The sequence below is a fragment of the Acomys minous genome, assembly GCF_964271855.1.
Source record: "Acomys minous genome assembly, chromosome: 10".
Taxonomy (NCBI): domain Eukaryota; kingdom Metazoa; phylum Chordata; class Mammalia; order Rodentia; family Muridae; genus Acomys; species Acomys minous.
The window spans coordinates 85,883,034-85,900,380 of NC_140491.1; the positions used below are offsets into that span (position 1 = coordinate 85,883,034).

Genomic DNA, 17,347 nt, shown 5'->3' on the forward strand with positions numbered 1-17,347 from the left:
TCTCTGACATCGGAAATGGGGTTCAGAGAATTGTAGATAATTATTAGCTCTATGTTCTCATCTGCAGCTCATTAGAACTTTTTAAAATATGGATTAATGATTTTAATTTTTTTCTTGAATTTTGTTGGTGGTTTTTTTTTTAATCTAGGATTTTTTCTTTTCTTTTTTTTTTTTTCTTTTTTCTTTTTTGGTTTTTTGAGACAGGGTTTCTCTGTGTAGCCTTAGCTAGCCTACACTTGCTTTGTAGACCAGGTTGGCTTCGAACTCACAGCGTCCCATCTGCCTCTACCTCCCAAGTGCTGGGATTAAAGGCGTGCGCCACCAAGTCCGGCTATTATCTAGGAATTTTTATCTAAAATACATAATAAATGATAACAACACAGTCACGGGAAAAGACACGCCCCCACCAAAAATGGGCAAAGGACTTGAATAGAGTCAAAAGGTAAACAATTGGCCAATCAACACATGAAAGTATGTTTAGCATCATTAGCTTTCAGGGAGAAGCAAATCAAAAACCACAGTGAGAAACTACCTCATATACATTATCAGGACAAGAGTGGTAGTAATTAAATAATAAGTCCATAAATGCACTCCCAGGTGCTGAAGAACAAGGAGTAATGGAAGCAAGTGCTTTGAACACAGTCTGTCAGTTACTTAGGTAATTACATACAGTGTTCACTATGAAACATGGATTCCTCTTTGAGGTATATATATATGCTCGAGGGTCTCGGATATCCCAGATATGCCTTGAGGTCACATGTCTATGCAAACAAAGACTTGTCCATGGATGTCATAGCCTATATGTGGAAACCACTGAAATGTCTAACAACGAATAAAAAAAAATGCTACATCCATACAGTGGAATATTATTTATCAATAAAAAGAAATAAAAGGCTGATGGAACGACATTGAAAGTGTGGTAAAAGAAGGAGGAGGAAGAGAAGAAGAATTCACAAAGGACTGTGAACCGTATTATTCAATTTATGTGAACTGTTCAGACTTAGTCCACCCGTAGAGACAGAAAGTGGTTGTCCAGGACTTGTGAGAGGTGGGGAGAAGCTCTGGGGGTGATAGCACGTGAGTGCTGACCTTCCTCGTAGGGAAATGTAGTGAATACAGTACATGCCGGTGAACTGAACGCTTTAAATAGACGAATCGTATGGTGTGTAAATTATATTTCAGTAAAATAGATTTTTATTGAAAAATATTTTTAAGTTTTGAAATTAAGGCTCAAGAAATAAAAGTCCATGTACCCTACATAATCAAAGAGAAGGGGCCTTTCTTATCTGTAACATAGAAAACATATGACCCCTAGTTGATGGAAGAGTATTGTGATGATCATATCATGGTCATGTGTTAATGCCCTGCTTTTCATTCCTCTGAGATTTTGTTTGTAGTTATTTGAATCTGCCTCCATTAAAAATGAAATAATTTACTATTTCAAATGCATTGCGTTAGTCCCAGCACTCAGATAGGCTGATCTCTCTGAGTTTGAGACCAGCTTTGTCTACACAGTAAGCTCTAGGATAGGCAGGGGTACATAGAAGGACCTCATCTCAAAAACAGACAGACAAATCACCCTTTTCAAAAAAGATTTATTTATTTATTTATTTATTTATGCATATGAGCACTCTGTTTGCATATACACCTGCAACACAGGGCATCAGATCCCAGTATAGACAGTTTTGAGCCATTACATATTTGCTGGAACTTGAACTCGGAACCTCTGGATGAGTGGCCAGAGCTCTTAACCACTGAGCTACCTCTCCAGCCTGACAAATCACACTTTTTAAAAAAATCATTTTTTTAAAATATTTTGGCTTCTTTCTAGAAGTTTTCAAAAATATAACTTGCAACAGTATTGATTGTTTTTAAAGCATAACAGCTTGGCTACTTTCTCATTATGTCCCTAACATATAGGACAGTGCCTGGCTCAGAAAAAAAAAGTGTCTTAATAAATATTTGCTAAATAAGATGTTGTCATTATCACATAAACAATTGAGAGGGAGTGTTTTCTGGTGTCTGGAAACTATTTCACATCAACACGCAAGCAAGGCTGGACAACAGTGAGACCCACAGCCCAGCTGTGAACTGGCACCTGCCAACTTTCCTTTTGGTCCAATAAGATCCAGGCTCTAAGAATCTCTGGCAGAGGCTACTGAGTTTCAGAAGAGAAACATATCTGTAGCTTCTGGTCACTCCTGGTGTGTGACCCATATGCTGATCTCCAGATAAATTACCGATTCATTTACCAGACTTGCCATGTGAATGGCTGTCAATCATTCTTCCTTTAAACATGAGTGATAAAGACTTGCTATGATCAATGGTCTTCAAAGAAGTTGCTATTAAGTGCTACCACATGTTTGTATGTAACTTGGACTCAACTATTATTTAGGAAAATAGATGTGTGAGAGAGAGAGAGAGAGAAGAAGAAGGAGGAGGAGGAGGAGGATATATGCCTGATGGGCTTACGTTGGAGTAACTAGCAACCATGTGGCTTGCTGCCATCTTGGCTCATGATCTCATCAAGATGAAAGCATCCATGTGGCTGGCCATCATTACTAAAGTGAAAGAGAGATCATGCCATGTAACTGCACTACCATCTTGATTAAGATAACCAGGTGGTATAAAGCAACTAAAGTAGCACCCATAAAACATCTCAGTCCTACGGAGCCCTTTGCCTATCACTGTATCTCTTTTTTAAACTAAGGAATAAACAGTAGGCCTCTAAATATTTTGGATTAGGATGGATTTTTGTGTGGTGATTTTTGTCAGGTTAGTAAACAGTTCAGATAAGGAACAACATATATTTGATAAATAAAATATGTTTGCTTAAGGTCATTCCTAAGGCTATAAAGGTCTACTCAGGCTCACAGAGACTGACTTGATATATGTCTAGCCTCTTTGTCTTTGCTAGCTTTTTAAAACCTTAGCTATGTGGACAAACTGAGTCATACAAGTAACTGTGGTATTCTGTAATGGTGCATGACAAAAGAATCAAGAAAGTAAGGTTCCCAGTATCTTTGCGGACTGTATTTATGGTTCAAAGTTTTATTTTGATGATAAATAATATTCAATTAAATCTTTAATTCAAAAATTTAAGGCTCAAATTTAACAAGGTTAAAACTGTAAAATCCTAATCTCATAAAAGCTACTAACTTGTAAACTGTTAGGGATAATTAAAACATGCAAATTAATGGTCACCTTATAAAGGATCAAATTCTTTAATGTCCTCGGAACTATGTGTGTAGTCATACGAAATACAAATGTAATTCATTTACAGGGATACTCTTTAGCCTTCTGTGTATCTTTTCAAGGTTAAGCCTAAAGCAAGTAACAAAAAGCAAGTAAAGTTTGTTTAAAATCATGTATACTTAATATATTAGATGACGGCCCTCAAACCCTTCAGAGATCTGCAGAATATGGAAGTTAAGGTGTTTAATGAAAAACAATTCCATGAGAGATAAAATATCAGCTTCTGGTAGCAGCAGCTGAGACTATCTTCCAAGACAGGTAATCATGGACTCCACCTGGCTCTGATAATGCCAACCACTGGGCAACAACTGCCCGTGCTTCCTTCACCTCCAGGGTACTGTCCTAACTGCCCACTGACTGCCCTGATCTGCTTTACCAAGGTAGGTCAGTTTTCCCAAGTTCTTCCTTTATGAAAAAAGACTCTCAGACTTTATGGGTCTGATGGCCAAAAGCTGATGCTGCCCAGTGAGGCACCTGAAGATTTATTGCTGTTCCCTGTGACAGCCAAAGACAGACAACTTCTGTCTCCAACAAAGCCATCCAGAACACCATGGCCGAATCCCAGCTGGCTGTCATTTGAATTGATACAAAGGCCTTTTGAATTATACTTCCTAATCAAACTTGCTCTTCTCAGATCTCTGATGGTGTTAATGGCTAACTGTAGTATTATCAGCTTAGCAGCAACAGCCAATAGGGACCAGTTCTTCCCCCATAAACTGTATCTGCCTGGCTTTACTTCATAAGTAAAATATCAGGCCTTGCTTTTTTTAGAGTTTGGAGGAACTTTTTTTTTTTTTAAACAAGCATGCTTGGATCTGGAGAGGGAGGCCCATAACCCAACTCCATAGTCAGGTTTTTTATAGAATAGAACACCATGAAACACTTTTTAAACTATTGTCCATACTCAAAAAACATTTGGATGGAAGGCTAGAGAGATGGCTCAGAGGTTAAGAGCACTGCCACTCCAGAGGGCCTGAGTTCAATTCTCAACAACCACATGATGGCTCACAACCATCTATAATGAGATCTGGTGCCCTCTTCTGGTGGGTGTGCACACATACAGGCAGAACATTATGTACATAATAAATAAATCTTTATTTTTTAAAAAAAAATCTATATCACCTTTAAAAAAAAAAAAGACATTTGAATCTCTGTAAGACTGAATTTAGCAATCGGAGGGAGAAATGAGCCAACCGAGCAAAGAGGGTTCTGAGATAAGAAAGTTTTGAGAGTGGAGAACAGAGAAAGTTTAGAGATGGGAGGTTTGAGGATCATTTGTTTGTGTAGTGGCATAAATTGTTACAATCTACAAGCATTCGGAAATTGAATGTACCATCAATTGTCCATTGAGCTGTACTGAAGCCAAGCTCTGTGCAGTAAGGCAGGAGGCTTAAGGAAATCTCCGAGTCATATATAGGAGGAAGGGATTAGAGAAGGCAAATGAAGATATTACAAATAGAAAAAGCCCATGGTTATAGACAGGAGCCAGGAGAGAGGGGAGAGAGAGAGAGAGAGAGAGAGAGAGAGAGAGAGAGAGAGAGAGAGAGAGAGAGAGAGAGAGAGAGAGAGAAAGAGAGAGGAGATGGATCTTGAGCTGTGAGAGAGCCTGAAGGCCAGCATGTGCCTTGATATGCTAATAGGCTCCTTAGTTAGCCCCTGGTCCCTTCTGCCAGTGTTAAGGGAAATGGCTCCTTTTCGTAGAGGGGGAACAGGCATCCCAAGTTTTCTCCAACCACAAGAATTTTGGAAAATGGAGTTTCCCTTGGACTTGACACAGGCTTTTATGTAGACTTTAATCAAAACGATAATTTTCAGCACTCCTGTAAAATACAAAATATGCTCACTTTGAGAAGGTAAAAAGTGCCTACCTTTCATTTTTCTTTTATTGTTGTTGGTAAGCCAAATTATTTCTAAGGAAGCATAAGAAACTCCAAAGTCAGACCTGGACAAGTTTCCATGCCTTCCCCACATTAGGATTTTCCACGGAGTCCAAAAAGTCTCCACCCTGGAAAGTTCTTTGTCCCAGGCACTAAGAATAAAGGCAGCAAGAACCACATCCATGAGACCTGGAGTTGAGAAGAATACAACCCACACCAAAGCCGGAAGGGCAGAGATGAGCAGCTACACCTGGCAGTTGCAGAGAGGCTGGGGCAGGGCAGCCATGCACAATGCTGTGTGCTCTAGTCTCCTCTTCCTCTTTTAGGATGGAGACTAAGTATTCTCTATAGGAGCAGAACTGATAGAATGAATCTACACACACACACACACACACACACACACACACATACACACACACACACACACACACACACACACACACACCTGGTATTTATTAAACTGGCTTCCGAGGTAGGGTCTGGGTAGTCCAACAATGATGTTCATAGTGGAGGGCACAAGCCCTGGATTGCTCAGTTCTTGGGTCTTGATGTGTCACAGTCCCACTCTGGTACCAAAGGCCTGGAGGTTCCCTAGGGAAGGGCTGCTGCTTTCCGGGCTAAGTTAGGAGCCTGAAGAAAGTGGCTCTAATTGTAACTATGCAACTGCACAGAAGCAGGATGGATGAACTTGCCAGCGCGCAAGTCAAAAGGAACGGGTCCTTTCTTCTATGTCTATTGTTTTGGGGTGCCACCTGATGGCGCCACCCACATTTAGGGCAGGTCTTCCTGCTTCAATCAAATCAAGAGTTGCCCTCACAAGTGTACCCACTGCTCACATGTTGGTTGAATCCAGATCCAGTCAAGGTGACAACCAAGATTAACCCTTGCAAGACCTGATTCTTCCCATTGTTTTGAGGCTGAATTGAGAGAGGCAGGGGGTGAGAGAGAAGGAGTGGGGAAGCACTGAATTAAAGGATGTGCACACGCATGAACATGCGTGCAGTGACTTTGGCCTGCCTTTTAAAAATCTGCTAATAAAAGTGTTTTACTCATATGTATGCGTAAACGTATACCCAGATACTGCACATACTTAAAAACAAAAATGTGTCTGAAGACATTAACTGCTAAAATCAATTAGAAGAAAAAATGTCAGACCACAAGCCTAATAGTAGTAGAAACAGAGCACTCTTTTATTCTCTAAATAACAAAACTCAAAATTTTCCTGCAGCCTCAATCCTACAAGACTAGTGGAAAGTCCAATCCCATCTTTGTCTAGACTCAAAGGTCCCAGCACCTTGTTTGGCACAGGGACACTGCCAGGCTCCCTGTGCCCCTGTCCTCTGTGTTTCCCAGAAAAGCGTACTTGCCCCGCATGGATATGGCAGCCTGTGGGGTCCTGCCCCCCCCGGGACACTGCGGGAGACAGAGCCACACTCCTGGGACTCACAGCTCCTTCACTTTGCCTTGTGGCCCCTGTCCCTGTCCCTGTCCCTGAGACATTTGTTTCTCTTGTTCTCCTTCTTTGCTCCCCAAAAAACACATGGCATGGCTACTTGCTTGAAAAAGAAGCAGGAGGAGGGGGAGGGAGAGAGGAAAGGAAGGGAAGGAGGGAGGGATGGAAGAAGGGAGGGGAAGAGAGAGGGGAGGAGGGAGGGATGGAAGAAGGGAGGGGAGGAGGGAGGGATGGAAGGAGGGAGGGGAGGAGGGAGGGATGGAAGGAGGGAGGGGAGGAGGGAGGGAGGGGAGGAGGGAGGGGAGGAGGGAGGGGAGGAGGGAGGGGAGGAGGGAGGGAGGAGAGGAGGGATGGAAGGAGGGAGGGAAGGAGGGAGGGAGGAGAGGAGGGATGGAAGGAGGGAGGGAAGGAAGGAGGGAGGGGAGGAGGGAGGGGAGGAGGGAGGGAGGAGAGGAGGGATGGAAGGAGGGAGGGAAGGAAGGAGGGAGGGAAGGAGGGAGGGGAGAAGGGAGGGAGGAGAGGAGGGAGGGGAGGACTATTCCACTGAGCAGGAAGGGGATACAGTATCTGTAAGCCTCTTCTCTCTGACACCCCACCTCTGCTCTGCCTAGGGCACTGAGGTAAGGACTACCCAGGGTTAGCCTAAGGCCGCCAGCTAGTGAGTCTAGAGACAGCAAGCCTTCTCTCTCCTCTAACAGGGCTTTGTCTCGGAGGAGGCCAGGCGATGTCTGCTAACAGCCTCTCCTGGGGAAGAAGATGGTGCAGGGGCGTATTTGGAGGTCTGGGAGTGGAGTGGGGGTTGGGTGAAAGGAAGAGACTATTTGGTGACTGTGTGGAGCTCCAGAGCCTCGGCAAATGAGGGAGAGGGAAGAAAGCTGTAGGTGTGGGCCCAGCCTGGGCACCCTAAGAAAGTCTGTCATCTGTGTGCTTCCACCCACAAGGTCCAGGAGGGAGGACAGGACAGCCAGGTCTTAAAGTCCACATCCATCCTTGCTGAACTGGCCCTGTGTCTTCATCCTTCCCACCATGCTTCTGTCCAAAGTGATCATAATAATGGGCATTAAAGACGTATCTCTCAAATTATGGGCCCGGGGTCACCCCTTAGCCCCAAGAAGCTCATGGAAAAGTGCAGATTTCCCAGAAACACCTAGAGCCACCAGCTCACAATCCCTGGGCTGAGACCTGAAACCCAGTATCTGACAGCAGCTGCCTGGCCCAGGCAGCCTGGCACACGCTGACCTGAAGGACTGTGGGAAGCTTGAACCCCGGTTTATCCTCTGTGTGTCTCAGTGTGTGTGCAGGACAGTATCTCTGTATGTCTCTATGTACATGTGTTTCACATGGATGTCTGTGTGCAACTGGACTAGGTCAATCTACGTATGCCCCTGTGCTGGTGCTCTTTGGTATCAGGCACCCTCTAGCCTGCTGGGAATATCCCTACTAAGAATGCTACCTCCTGTGTTTACTCTAGTTGACATGGACGTGCAATTACTGCTATAGACACCTGAGAATCGGCCCTCCTCCTTCCCCCTTGCTAGGCCCTCTCCCCATATGCTGTCCCCTTTAGTGACCTCTGGACATCCTGTCTCAGCCAGCTCTCCTAGATGGTGTTCTGTGCTTGAAGGTGGCACATTGGAAAACAAACACCTGTTAAAGGTGATTCCTAAGCACCAAGCAATAGGCCTAGGCTCAGGCTCGAGAGCCCAGGAGCACTGTCTGCTAGCTCTTCCCCCAAGACTGTGTCCTGCCATACCCCTGGACTTAGGCAGGCAGAGCTGGTGATACCCTTGCTTGGGAAGAAAATAAAGGAGACCCTTCCAGGATCCTGTGAGATCCAGATTCTTACTTCCCATTGGCTTCTGGGGCTCTGAAAAGCCAAGTTCATGGATTTTACAGTCTCACTGTCTGAGGCTGAGCCCAGCTCCCATGTTCACTAAACCAGTGCGTGTTTAGTTCCAACCGTGTGCCAGGCTCCGTGGGCACTCTCAGCAGTCACAACGATGTGATGGTGAATGCTTGCGTGCATCAGCTCATGTGAGTCCACATCCACCCACGGCAACAGGAACTGCTATTACACCGAGGGGACGCTCTGTGACTTCCCACGGCCCAGGAGGGTAAGTGAGTGGCAAAGTTGGCATGGAGCCCACATCACTAGCTCAGGGCCTCAGCCTCACGCCTGCTTCAAAGAAAGAAACAAGGCTCACGGTGGCTCACTGCCAATAACCTGCCAAATGCTAACTGAGCGATCAAGTGTGGGAGGCAGGATTTGAACCTGACTCACTCAGTTTGTGTTGTGCTGCTGAAATGTGCTCTGCCTAGGAGTGGGTGACAAAAGACAGCTGTGGGTCGAGTACCAGTATCTGGAGGATGAAAGAGCCTGGACCTGGCAGTCAGCTCAGGCTCAGCAGAGGGACAGACCCAAATCTAACTCAGCCCATCCAACTGCTGAGGGCAGGATGGTGACGTGGTCATACTCAGCCACCAGCAGGAGACTTCCAGTCACCTCCTGGTGACCCCTGTTGCAGAGGTGGCATGAAAATCAACCATAAGGAGGCCTCCGCCCAGGCTTGCTCTTCAGGCTGGAAATGATTTCTACTTTGAGAAGCCTGAATCCATGGGTTTCCACTGCAATCATGAGCAGTTCCTCCCCTGGCTATGGAAAGCTAGCCATGATAATCATAGAATGTTCTTTTTCTTAACACAGGCATAGAACCATAGGACCTGACCTAAAACATTTGAGGGCTAGGGTGTAGCTCGGTGATAGAGCACCTGCCCAGAATGTGCAACAACTGGGGCTTTATCTCCAGCAACGCAAACACGCAAAAATAAACAAAACAAATGGCACTGGGACGGAGGAAAATGAAGGAAGTCTGCTGAACAGAAGTGAAGGTGTCAACAACAGCTATAGGACGGATAAGAATATTCCAAGTTTCACCTGGACTAAGTTTCACTTGGATGGCACCAAGACACCCACACCCAGTCACTCTCCCTCTCCCAGCCCCCTGTAAGTGGGGCCTCTTAAAAAATGGGGATAGAGATTTGAGCAGCCTGTGGTGTCACTTGGCCTTCAGTAAGCCCATCCTGTTTGGAAAAACCCAGTGCCAATGGCTTGGTGCAGTGAGTGAGTTCTTGCTTTGTATCAGATAGGTAGGATAAGTCAGGCAGTAAGCTGCCTCTGGGTTTCCCTGAACCATGACCCTGACCTTCCTTACCCAGGTCACAGAAGGCCAAAAGATGCAAGAAAAAGACAAGACAAGACAAGATAAGAGGAGGGCTCTTTATGTCAACCTAGATAGCCCTAACCCATGGCTGGCCATAGGAATGTGACAGAATGACTGGCAGTTACTGTAGCCTAGCGCCCTTAAACACTTCTGATGATGCCAGACCTCAAGGGAGCCCCACACTAAACACACGAGCAAAGAAGAAATGGAGTCAAAGTGTTGAGTCATTTGGCTAGAATGGAAGGGACCCTGGGGGCCAGCCTCTCCTCTCTTCAGACCGTCCACAGCAGAAGCATCTGCCCAGCCTGTACACATCCTTGACCCTAGAAAGATGAGAAACAGGGAGAAGGAGATGGTTGCCTTCAAGGTCACTGAAAAAGGTCCCCGAACTCCTTCCTGCTGGGGGTGGCCTCAAGGTGCTAGTCCACCCTTCTGTTAAGAAAAAGAGATAGTAGAGCCGGGCGTGGTGGCGCACGCCTTTAATCCCAGCACTTGGCAGGCAGGGGCAGGAGGGTCGCTGTGAGTTGGAGGCTAGCCTGGTCTACAAAGTGAATCCAGGACAGCCAAGATAACACAGAGAAACCCTGTCTTGAAAAACTAAAAAAGGAGGAAAGAAAGAAAGAAAGAGAAAAGAAAAGAGATAGTTGGGGTTGGAGAGATTTTTTAGTGGATAAGGTTGCTGGCTGCTCTCACAGACCTGGGTTTGCTTCCCAGCACCTATATAGCAGCTCACAACCATCTGTAATTTCAGTTTCAAGGCACCTGACATCCTCTTCTGACCTCTGTGGGTACCAGCAGGGCAAATGGTGCACAGATATACATGCAGGCAAAACTCCCAGGCATACGAAATTTGTAAAGGAAGCGGGGAGGAGGGAGGAATCTATCCTTGCCATTGGTCTGAAGGGAGACACGTTAGTCAGTTGAAGCTACAACTGTAAAGTACTATAGACTGGGTGGCTTAAAGGTAGGACTTTGTTTTTGTTTGTTTTTTTCATAGTTCTGGAAGTTAGAAGTCTGAGATCAAGAGGTCAGAAGGCTGTTTATCCTCGGGCCTCCTTGCTGTGGGTGGCTGTCTTCATATGCTTGCCCACTGGTAAATTTGTGCCTTAAGATATTCCTATAACACCAGTCAGGTTGGATCCAACTCCAGCTCAGCCTTAACCACCTCTCTGGAGACTGACCTTGAAATGCAGTCACGCCCCGAGGTATGAGAAGTTAGGAATTCACATATGCATGCCCACGGGACACAGCTCAAGCCCACAGAACGGAGTCCCTTAGCTTTGGCAAAACAGGCAAAAGAAGAAAAAGCACAGGCGGTGGCTGCGTGGAATGTTTGTTGCAAAGGCCAGAGACCGGAGGGCGGGCTGGGGTGACTGACAAGGAGACGGACTCAGCTCAGCCACTCCCGGCCAGAACCTTACAACGCCTTTCTCTATGGCAGAATAGAGAGTGCCTGGAACACGAGGGCCGCAGCACACACACAAACATTAAACGACAAAGCGGCTCTTACAACCAAGAGGTAGGAAAATCACTTCCCCTGCACAAGATGGGTGAGACTTGGTATTTTTACTTTTTCTTTTTTTTTTAATTTCTTCTACAGTCTGATCAAGACCGAAAGATCAGGATTTGAGCCAGGGCCTGACCAGCTGAATCTAAGCACTGCCATTTACCAGCAGCAAGAGATCTGCTTGGCCCACCTCCTGGTCCCTTAAGTCTGAACCTTCAATAATAATAATAGTGTGTGACATTTCTCCTTCGTAGGTTTTTATTATTTTATTTATTTATTTATTTATTTTTGGTTTTTCGAGACAGGGTTTCTCTGTGTAGCCTTGACTGTCCTGGACTCACTTTGTAGACGAGGCTGGCCTCGAACTCACAGTGATTCACCTGCCTCTGCCTCCCGAGTGCTGGGATTAAAGGCGTGCGCCACCACGCCTGGCTCTTCGTGGGTTTTTATAAGTGAACGGTGCCGGTGAAAGCATCTGTAAGTGATGGGGAAGTATGTATCTTGTTGGGGGCAGCACTTGGTTCTGACTCGAAGCACTTTCTACCTCTTCTCCCAGTGGCAGTGGAACAGCTCGCTGTCATTCCTAGGCTGGGACAGCATGTGGACCTGATCTGTCACCAGTCTCAGCGACAGGAATTCTTGCCAGCCTCCTAGCCTTCTCTCACCAGGGACTGGGCACCTTCAATCTCTTAGGCACATCATCTTGTACCGAAATGCTTGCAAATGTACCAGAAACTGACCTTCTCTGATGCGCTGGCCCAAAGGCTTCACCTCACATCCAGGAAGGCAGATTGTACAGCCCAGAAATGACTTCCCTGTGGCCTCTGCATCCCTGTTTCCAGTGAGGATGTTTCACCCTCTGATTCTATGAAGACATCACAAACAACCGTTCATCTCGGCTCGGCTACATCTTGCATTTAGGAGGCAGGTTGATTGAGAGCGAGCTTTCAGGAGCTTTCTGGCTGCCAAATCCTGAATCATATATGTGTCCCACGGCCTTGAATCTAGTCATGGCCACAGAGGTGTCCTGATTTGCACTGTGCTGAGTGGTAGCTGCCCACTGCAGAACAGTTCCATTGAGTTCTGGGAGCCATTTCTGAAGAGCCAGCCAAGAACTCCCTTTCAGACCATCTAGAAATACTGCAAGTTGCTTGATATAAGAGAAAATCAAGAGTGTATTTCTTTAGAGTTCCTTTTTCCTGTCCCTAGTTGTTGGTGCAGGCTCTAATAAATTGATAATGATAATGCAAAAAAAAAAAAAAAGAAAGAAAGAAAGAAAAAGAAAAGAAAGAAACACTGCAAGCAGCCAACACTAATTTCAAAACCGTCTTTGTTCTAAATATCCAAAGCATCTTCCATTCTAGACACCTGGCTAACACAATGGACCCCAGAAGCCAACCTGCAGTACAGTCAGATGACAGAGCATCACCTGAGAGCTTGAGAAATGGAGTCTAAACCTCTGATGGATTTGGAAGTTATGAGGCCTGAACACCTGCAGGTCTCACCTTTGCGAGCTCAGTTGCATGATAACCATGTAAATCCATCTCCAGAGTGCAAGCTAACTAAATCTTCCTCCTAGGAGCCACCTGGTCTACCACGTGACCCAGGTGTGGCCTCTGAGTCTCAACGAGGACAACAGGAGAGAAGTCAGGTGGCAACAGTGGGAAGATAGTTACGGATCGCCTATCAACCAGAAGCCAAAAGTCCTTTGGGAGAACTTTCTAAGACCAGAGGGATGTCTGGCCTGAGTCTCCCAGATCCTGAGAGGGATGGGTGGGCAATAGAATTTGGAAAACACTCCTATCTGCATTTGGAGCTGGCTGTGGACCCACTAGAGAGACGGGAAGGAAACGGTGCTCACTTCTTGGGAGCACCTGAAGGTATTAAATCCAATCAGCTTAGTTCCTATTTCCCGTACTGTTTTTTTTTTTAACAGATCTTTTTTCTTCTTTAGGGTTCATTGCAGAACCTTCACATTCTCTCACTCCTAACATTGTCATGATCACTTGAGAATATTATCTAGTGAGATTTCTTCTCTCAGCTTGCGAAAGCCCAAGCACTTTTAAAAACTGTAATAAGTGATTGTATATTGAATCCTTCTAGTGTCAGCTCTCTCTTCTATGCGCTCATTCTTCGCTTTGTGCTTCCACAAAGAAAAAAGCAATGTAGGAGACAATGTTGACAGCCTTCTCAATGAGGTGAACAAAGTAAATTGGTGAATATTGTTTCCACAGCATGTCTACCATGGGCTTAGGTAAAAGAAGATTTAAAATGATAGTTTTCTGGAGTAAAGATTAGCTATTTAATTAACTGAGAAGTGAAGGCAAACCTTGTTTGTTTGTTTTTCTCTGTATAGCACTGGCTGTCCCGGCATTCACTCTGTAGACCAGGCTAGCCTCAAACTCACAGAGATTTGCCTGCCTCTGCCTACTGAGTGCTGGGATTAGAGGCCTGTGCCACCACCACCCCGAGGCAACCCTTTTGATACTTGGGTTCTTCAGCATTTATGACCTCCCAGTGGAGGGGAGTGGACCACAGGGACAAACAGTGATCAAACATCTCTGAAGCACATGGCCAGGGCGCGGGTGGCCAAAGATAAGCCAGGCATGTTCTAATCATTCAAGAAATTTAGTCTACAGGGAAGCAGACTTGGTGATACATAATACTTACTTGACAACAGATTTATCTTTGAACTCAAACAAGAATTATTCTAAGACCAAGCCGAAGAATACGATGAGTGGTCAAAGCAGCAGAGTCACAAGTGTGACTCGGGCAACAGCTTCACAGTCACCCCACAGGTGATTCTGAAGGAATTGTGAGCATCTTTTGTTTTTCATTTTTGGTTTTTGGAGACAGAGTTTCTCTGTGTAGCCTTGGGTGTCCAGGACTCGCTTTGTAGACCAGGCTGGACTCGAACTCACAGAGATCTGCCTGCCTCTGCTTTCCCTGAGTGCTGGGGTAACAGGCGTGCGTCACCAGCCACCGTTCCCCGCTTTTGTGAGCATCTTAGATGGCTCAGGGGTTAAAGGATAGGCTCACAACCAAAAACCATCGTGAGCATCTTAGAGTCGGCGTGGCTTCCGGAGCTTCCCCTCTGCCCCCCCCCCCAAGCCCGCCAGCCCCGCCCCAGCCCTGAGCATCTTAGAGTCGGCTGTGCCTCCCCCCCAGCACCAGACTCCACTCTGAAGGGGAAAGTGAATTGTGTGTGCTGTGTGAGCTCCAGCTTGTTTGCTTGTTGTTGTTCTTAGAACAAACAACAAGAAAAGCGACCCCATGATTAAATACCTGACCGATGAAATTTTCCTCTAAAAATTGAAGGATGCGAATGTTTTAGAACCACATAAATATGAACATTAAGTAATTCTTTGTGGCCTCTGCCTTCCCTTCACCTTTGAGCCCCACCCGCTTTCCGATACTGCTAGTGACCTTGGTATGGAGGAGCATGATTCTCTTTTAGGATGTCCTGCTCGGATACCTGGCTCTGACCACACCTACTTAAGAAGCATCTTATCTCAATGGTTATCCCATCCCTTGTATCCTCCCATTCCTCCCTCCCTTCCTCCCATTTCCCCCTTACTCCCCTCCCCTATGACTGTGACTGAGGGGGACCTCCTCCCCCTGTATATGCTCATAGAGTATCAAGTCTCTTCTTGATAGCCTGCTATCCTTCCTCTGAGTGCCACCAGGTCTCCCCATCCAGGGGACTATTGAGATGTAATATGAATAAATTAATAAAATTAAATAGAATTAAATTTAAAATAAAATAATTTTCAGCAGACAATCTTAAAAATAAGGTTTATTCAATTTGTTACATATTTTATTAAATCAGCTATTACTGTTTTCATCTTCACAATAAACAAACATGGTTAATTTTTAAATGTTTAAAATTTGAAATAAATGGTTTAAGTTCTGTTTTTTTTTTTTTAAAAAAAAAAAAGCCAAAAGACATGAAAAAAAAAAGTCTCATATGACATCGAGCATGGTGTACGCCTTTAATCCCAGCACTTGGGAGGCAGAGGCAGGCAGATCACCGTGAGTCTGCGGGCATCCTGGTCTACAAAGCCAGTCCAGGATAGCCAAGGCTAACAGAACCCGCCCCCCCCCCCAAAAAAAAGCATCTTGCGGACATTTTGGCCAGGAACCCTGGAAGCACTGACTTCTCCCTGGGACCCTGTTTACTCTGTAAGCATAGGGCAGAGATTGGCATTCAAACCGCGCATCACACCACATCCTCTGGGCGTGGTAACCTCCTCCACCTTCTGTATGCTCTTCCTTTTTAGTGCACCCTCTCAAGCTGGAGAACAGAGACCTCAACGTCCAGCTCCATCTGCCCCCACATCGGCTCTAAGCTCAAGCACGTAACGGCCAGTCTCTTCTCTTTCTTTGAACAGGTTCCTGGACATCTGGCTACCAGCAGATGGCCTCACCAGACCGGAAAAAAAAAACCCAAAAAACCAAAAAAACCTCCCATAAAATTAAGCCTGGACCTCAAGACCAGGACAGGGCCTTAACAGGTCAGGTTCTCCTGTGTTTTCTTTATTTGTTTTTGTTGTGGTGTTGTTGTTGTTGTTTGGAGACAAGGTCTCTCTGTGTTAGCCTTGGCTGTCCTGGACTCACTTTGTAGACCAGGCTGGCCTCGAACTCACAGCGATCCGCCTGCCTCTGCCTCCCTAGTGCTGGGATTAAAGGCGTGAGCCACCATGCCCAGCCTTCCTGTGTTTTCTCTTGGAATAAGACAGAGTTGAGTTCAAAACAAAGCTTGTGTGCTGGTTAGGTTTTGTTGGTGCTGGTTTGTTTGTTTGTTTGCTTGCTTGGTTTTTTGTTTTATCAACTCAACACAAGCTGGGGCGGTCTGGGAGTAGGAACGTCAGTTGAGGCCCTCCATCAGTTTGCCTGTAAGTTAAGTTTTTGGAGCATTTTTGTGATTGATGATTGATGTGGGAGAACCCAGCCTTCCATGGGCAGTGCCATCCCTGGGCAGGTGGTCCTGAGTTGTGTAAGAACAGCCCTGAGTCTTCACGTCCCTCCGCCATGGGCTCTGCCATGCAAGATGTAACAAACCCTTTCCTCCCCCGAGTTGCTGGTGGTCATGGGGGTTTATCTCAGCAGCAGAAAGCGAACTAGAACAGCTTCCATGTGGCTGTCAGAATGGGGTCTGGATGGAAGGTTCCCACTCCCTGTACCAACATAGGGGCAGAACTCACAGACTGCAAGGGACAAGGGGACAGAGCAAAAGCAATGAGAATAAAGACAACATAGATAATTCTTACCAGAGTTTTTCTTGAAGGAGGTTTTAGGGGTGTTCACAGTATGCTTCATAAAAAGCTTTTTTTTTTTTTAAGAAAAAAAAACTGCCTGAATTCTTTTATAGTAAATACATTTCTTCTAAAAGAAGTCTCTACTTGCAGGGTTGCGTTGAGGAGAGGATTTAATAAGGCTTCAGATGTGAGGGGCTGAAAATCCTCTCCGCTTGCTTGGCACCCAGTCTCAATCTAGCAGCAGCTGCCTTGAACTATCCATATTACTTGAATAGTTAAAGGAAATAATATATTTATGTTTAAAACAAGCACGAATACATTATAAAAATCGGATGGAAAACCCACATGAATTTTTAAGAAAGAAAAGGCACTTGAAAGAAATTTCCTATCTGTTCCTTGGGGGCGCGCACTCGCTCTTGTCAGGGGCACTTCAGTGAAGGAGGTTGAGAAGTTCTGACGTGCCTCCTGGGAGCCACTCAAAAAAGATGCTTCTGGAAGACCAACAAGAGCTGTGTCAGGCACTGTGCAGGCAGAGTCAGGGCCATTCCCAAACTCAACCCTATTGAGACTAGACACGGTATCCCAGTAGGGGGAAAAAGGATCCAAAGGCAGGCAGCAGAGTCAGAGACAGCCCCTCTGCTGTCCCTCATGAGTCCCTCATGAAGACCAAGCTACACAACTGCCTCATATGTGCAGAGAGCCTAGGTCAGTCCTATGCATGCTCTCTGGTTGCTGATTCAGTCCCTGTGGGCCCCTATGGGCCAAGGTTAGCTGAT

The 17,347-nt window shown here is 45.7% G+C and overlaps 1 long non-coding RNA gene across 1 annotated transcript in view; it reads right to left on the reverse strand.

The window, feature by feature from the left end:
- The window catches only part of LOC311607880, a 426,536-nt gene that overhangs the window by 73,088 nt on the left and 336,101 nt on the right, over positions 1–17,347 (reverse strand). The gene's annotated exons all lie outside the window — the stretch shown is intronic.